Consider the following 6,436-nt stretch of genomic DNA (forward strand, 5'->3'; position numbering starts at 1 on the left):
TTTTAATTTACAATAATTGTAATTTTTAATTTATGTATTGTTTGATATCTAACATATCGCTAGCTTTCATTTGATATTTATTCATTTGTTGCATTTTTTTAAAGACTTTATTTAGCAGTTTAACATTGTGACCTCTGAGAACAGGTTAAGTTACGTGTGCAATAAAGGATGCATTTTAAAACATTCTAATTAAATTATTAAAAAATATAAGTAATGAATGCCTTGAGGATACACATTTCCTTTAGATTTAACTTTTTCAATATTTTTATTATTATTAATTTTTTTTAACATAAAGAGGACTTTTGTGTGTAGGACATGTTTTGTCCCTTATCTCAAGAATCAGTGATTTATTTATTTTCTGAAAGACTAGCTACATTGACCTAACCACAATAATGATGAGCCATCCATTGTCATAACCCTTGTGTGACCTTCGGGACATTGTCTTTTTCATTTTTGCTTTTTTGATCATTTTGGCTGAGGTGTGTATTTTTTGGGAAATTTTGATATTTCAACCTCAGTTCCTATAATACATTTATAATACACCATGTACACAAAATAGTTACTCTCAGGACCTTAAGGACAAAAATGTCCATATTGAAACTCATTAAAACTGTAATATTTGATCCCAGTGCCATTAAAGCATAAAATCATGAATTCTATGATATTATGCTTTCATTCCAGAGCCCTGTCTTCAAAATTTAAATGTTTTCTATTTTCCACCAGATGGCGCCATTTTTCTCATGTTTAGCCTATGGAGCATATACATGCTTTTTCCTATTTTCTGTTTGCCATATTATAGGGCACTGCAGGCCAATAGATTTATTCAATTGATGCAGATCAAAAATGCAGATAAAATTGTGTGGGTGTGTTGGTATGGATGTCAGAGTGTATTTTGTATGTGTGTATTGAGAAATTTGTGTGTGTGTATGTTAAAAACAACAGTGTAAACAAACTGGCATTTAAAGGGTTAAAATCATGAAAATGAATGAATATTTGGTAGTTATGATCAGGATTGATGTTGGTTAAAAATATTCAGTGAAAGTGGAAAATAATATTAATATGTAATATTGTTATGGCAGTTTTTTGACGTGGACATTTTTGTCGTCTAAGGTACTGAGTGTGAGTTTTTTTATTTTATTTTTTTTTTTTTTATCTGACACTGCACAAAAAAAAATAATGCATCAAAATCAATGTTGTTGCTAACTGGAGTCACGTGACACCATGCAAGGATCGGACATGTGAACGGCGAGCTCTGCGTACTTTGCTATTTTTAATATTTTTTATGACATAAACCGGTGAGATTCAATACACACTGTTCCATAACTGTTCTAGGAGGAAAATATGTCAAAGAATTCAAAGTCCTCGGGAGAGGTGAGGTTCGGGAAATGCGGCGGGAGATGCTGAACATGTCGGCAATGCTGACGAAGGTCGTTGCTGACTTGGAGGATCTTGCTGTGATACGTCGATCGATCACCGCCATGGAGGCGAAGTTTACTGATGTGGTTACAAGAGTGGGGGATGTCGAGAAACGGATCGATTACCTGGAGTCATCGGAGAGGGAATTATCTGCTAATCCGCTAACAACCAAGGTGGATTTGGAGCATGTCTGGGAGAAGTTGGTGGACATGGAAAACCGTAGCCGGCAGAATAACGTCCATATCGTGGGAGTCCCGGAGGGACAGGATATGGTGGAATTCCTGGATGGGCTCTTTCCGAGTCTGCTCGACATGGCAAGCCATAAGCTGGAAATCGAGCGAGCTCACAGGGTTCCGGCTCGGCGATCCACAGAAGGAGACAGGCCCCGATCAATTCTGGCCAAATTTCTGAGATCATCTGATAAAGATCTTGTGTTACGCGAGGCGAGGAATAAAGGAAGGCTTTCTTGGAAGAACCACAGCATTTTCTTGTTCCCACACTTTGCGTACTCGACAAGAGAGAAACGTGATCGATTCAAGGAATGCAAGACACTTTTACATCAACGGAAGGTCGCTTTTGCACTGATATTCCTGGCCAAATTGAGAATAGATGCTAAGGATGGCCGTAAAACTTTCACATGCCCATAGCAAGCGATGTCCTTCATAAAGTAAATGGAGTGAGTAAGTCATCTTGTTGTACTCACGTTGCAGCCGAGTGGACCGACTCACTGAACATTCACTTGACTGTTTGAAGAATCTGCACACTCTTTTTGTGCTGGTTCCGCCTATCGGCTGGAGTTTATTTTGTAGAATAACACACCTTCAGGAACATTTTGTGGGTGAATCTACATGCTCTTTGTGTTTATTCTGCCTATTGGCTGGAGTTTATTTTGTGGAGTATTTCTGGCAAAGTCATTGGAGTGTAATGTGTGCTGGCTGCTGGCAATGATGATGAGAACCCATGTGCAGTTTTAATTACAGAACGTGAAATCCAAAAACCCTAACTAAATATAAACATGAACATGGCTTGACTAAAAACTTGACAAAAACTTGACTACAGCATATCAAACACATTCATCACATTCAATACTAGACAACTAGACAATGCAAACATGAGGGCTTAAATACAAGACATGGGAGAACATAAACCAATGAACAAACAGAACTCATAACAAGCTAATTAAACAATAAACCAATGAAAACATGACAAATGAACATGGAGGGAAAACAGAAATCACATGACAAGGGAAACAGGAACACATGACATGAAACAGGAACTAGAATTTCAAAATAAAAGACATGAATCAACAGAATACACCTGACATGGAGTAAGTAATTTGCTTGCACTCATGTTGCAGCCGAGTGGACCGGCTCACTGAACATTCGCTTGACAGTTTGAGGAACCTGCGTGTTTTTTGTTTTTTTGTGCTGGTGCCACCTATTGGCTGGAGCTGAATTCTACAAACAATACCCCATAATGACAACGTGAAAGAAGTTTGTTTGAAACCTTTGCAAATTTATTAAAAATAAAAAACAAAAAAATCACATGTACATAAGTATTCACAGCCTTTGCCATGACACTCAAAATTGAGCTCAGGTGCATCCTGTTTCCACTGATCATCCTTGAGATGTTTCTACAACTTGATTGGAGTCCACCTGTGGTAAATTCACACCTGTCTATATACACTATATTGCCAAAAGTATTCGCTCATCTGCCTTTAGACGCATATGAACTTAAGTGACATCCCATTCTTAATCCATAGGGTTTAATATGATGTCGGCCCACCCTTTGCAGCTATAACAGCTTCAACTCTTCTGGGAAGGCTTTCCACAAGGTTTAGGAGTGTGTTTATGGGAATTTTTGACCATTCTTCCAGAAGCGCATTTGTGAGGTCAGACACTGATGTTGGACGAGAAGGCCTGGCTCGCAGTCTTCGCTCTAATTCATCCCAAAAGTGCTCTATCGGGATGAGGTCAGGACTCTGTGCAGGCCAGTCAAGTTCTTCCACACCAAACTCGCTCATCCATGTCTTTATGGACCTTGCTTTGTGCACTGGTGCGCTGTCATGTTGGAACAGGAAGGGGCCATCCCCAAACTGTTCCCACAAATTTGGGAGCATGGAATTGTCCAAAATCTCTTGGTATGCTGAAGCATTCAGAGTTCCTTTCACTGGAACTAGGGGCCAAGCCCAGCTCCTGAAAAACAACCCCACACCATAATCCCCCCTCCACCAAACTTCACAGTTGGCACAATGCAGTCAGACAAGTACCGTTCTCCTGGCAACCGCCAAACCCAGACTCGTCCATCAGATTACCAGATGGAGAAGCGTGATTCGTCACTCCAGAGAACGCGTCTCCACTGCTCTAGAGTCCAGTGGCGGCGTGCTTTACACCACTGCATCTGACGCTTTGCATTGCACTTGGTGATATATGGCTTGGATGCAGCTGCTCGGCCATGGAAACCCATTCTATGAAGCTCTCTACGCACTGTTCTGGAGCTAATCTGAAGGCCACATGAACTTTGGAGGTCTGTAGCGATTGACTCTGCAGAAAGTTGGTGACCTCTGCGCACTATGCGCCTTAGCATCCGCTGACCCCGCTCTGTCATTTTACGTGGTCTACCACTTCGTGGCTGAGTTGCTGCCATTCCCAATCGCTTCCACTTTGTTATAATACCACTGACAGTTGACTGTGGAATATTTAGTAGCGAGGAAATTTCACGACTGGACTTGTTGCACAGGTGGCATCCTATCACAGTACCACGCTGGAATTCACTGAGCTCCTGAGAGTGGCCCATTCTTTCACAAATGTTTGTAGAAGCAGTCTGCATGCCTAGGTTCTTCATTTTATACACCTGTGGCCATGGAAGTGATTGGAACACCTGAATTCAATTATTTGGATGGGTGAGTGAATACTTTTGGGAATATAGTGTAAGGTCCCACAGTTAACAGTGCATGTCAGAGCACAAACCAAGCCATGAAGTCCAAGGAATTGTCTGTAGACCTCCGAGACAGGATTGTATCAAGGCATAGATCTGGGGAAGGGTACAGAAAAATTTCTGCAGCATTGAAGGTCCCAATGAGCACAGTGGCCTCCATCATCCGTAAATGGAAGAAGTTTGGAACCACCAGGACTCTTCCTAGAGCTGGCCGCCTGGCCAAACTGAGCGATCTGGGGAGAAGGGCCTTAGTCAGGGAGGTGACCAAGAACCCGATGGTCACTCTGACAGAGCTCCAGAATTTCTCTGTGGAGAGAGGAGAACCTTCCAGAAGAACAACCATCTCTGCAGCACTCCACCAATCAGGCCTGTATGGTAGAGTGGCCAGACGGAAGCCACTCCTCAGTAAAAGGCACATGACAGCCCGCCTGGAGTTTGCCAAAAGGCACCTGAAGGACTCTCAGACCATGAGAAACAAAGATTGAACTCTTTGGCCTGAATGGCAAGTGTCATGTCTGGAGGAAACCAGGCACCGCTCATCACCTGGCTAATACCATCCCTACAGTGAAGCATGGTGGTGGCAGCATCATGCTGTGGGGATGTTTTTCAGCGGCAGGAACTGGGAGACTAGTCAGGATCGAGGGAAAGATTTTTTTTTTTTTATAAATTTGCAAAGATTTCAAACAAACTTTTCACATTGTCATTATGGGGTATTGTTTGTAGAATTGAGGAAAATAATGAATTTAATCCATTTTGGAATAAGGCTGTAACATAATAAAATGTGGAAAAAGTGAAGCGCTGTGAAAACTTTCCGGATGCACTGTATATGGTTAAACATTTTGGGATTCCCAGGTCTCAATTCTTTAGGTATTTACAGCTGTGTCACCTGCTCTGTACTATTTTTGGGAGTAGCATACACCTCCCCAAAGCGGCAGATACTCTGGAAGTGGTGATTACTGATTTTGGAAAAGGTCATGAGGCATCAGTGTATTACTCCCTGCTAATTCAGAGTCTGGGGGATGGAGCTTCAACTTCTCTCAAGAGATTATGGGAGAAAGAAATAAACTTGGTATTGGAGGAGGGAGTGTGGGCTAGGATTCTAAAAAAAACGTCAAGTCTACATCTAGAGATGCAAGGGTGCGCCTTATGCAATTTAAGATTTTACATCGATTCTATTGGATCCCCTCCAGATTGTATAGGCTTGGTCTTAAAGACACGCTCACCTGCTGGCGATGCCAATCAGAAGATAGGGACACAACCCATGTTTTTTGGTGGTGTGTTAAGATCCAAGAATTTTGGTTGAGGATTCAGAGTTTTATGTGTGACGTATTGGGCACTCAAATGTCATTTTGCCCTAGACTCTGTAGTTTAGGCGATGGGGCGATCATTAATATAGGAGATAAATGCATAAAAAAATTGGGTCCTAGCCAGTGTTATGATAGGTAGACAGAGCAATCTTAGGGAAAGTTATGGAGAGCACTCATTTCAAGAGTGGTGCACAGAGATGGGCAGGGTAGCAGCATTTGAGGAGATGTCATGTAGAAGGCTAGGCAACTTAGATTTTATTTAATTAAAAAATGGCTGCTATTTGGCCTTTTGGAGGGATTTCAGGGAGGGGCTGTGGAGAGATATGTGCAATTTTAAATATGTGTGATTATCATAGTTTTTGTTATATATATATATATATATATATATATATATATATATATATATATATATATATATATATATCATACCACAGGAATATTGATGAGGGTCAGGGTGGGGGTGGGGTTGGGGTTTGGGAGGGGGAAAGGAATAATGGGGGTTATAGTTGATTCTATGAATGTAAGTTTTGCTTTTCTGTTCAAGTGTGTGAATCAATAAAAAGTGCTAATCTGAAAAAATGTTGTTGCTAATCATTAACATATCCCAGACTGTGATAATCACCACCCCCCCCCCCCCCAAAAAAAAAAAAAAAAAAAACAGGACTGATGTTGGTTAAAAAAAAAAAAATTACTCATTGAAAATGGAACATAATATTAATATATAATATTTTTATGGCAGTTTTTTGACACGGACATTTTTATCCTCTAAGGACCTC

Source organism: Myxocyprinus asiaticus, chromosome 9, assembly GCF_019703515.2.
Source record: "Myxocyprinus asiaticus isolate MX2 ecotype Aquarium Trade chromosome 9, UBuf_Myxa_2, whole genome shotgun sequence".
Taxonomy (NCBI): Eukaryota; Metazoa; Chordata; class Actinopteri; order Cypriniformes; family Catostomidae; genus Myxocyprinus; species Myxocyprinus asiaticus.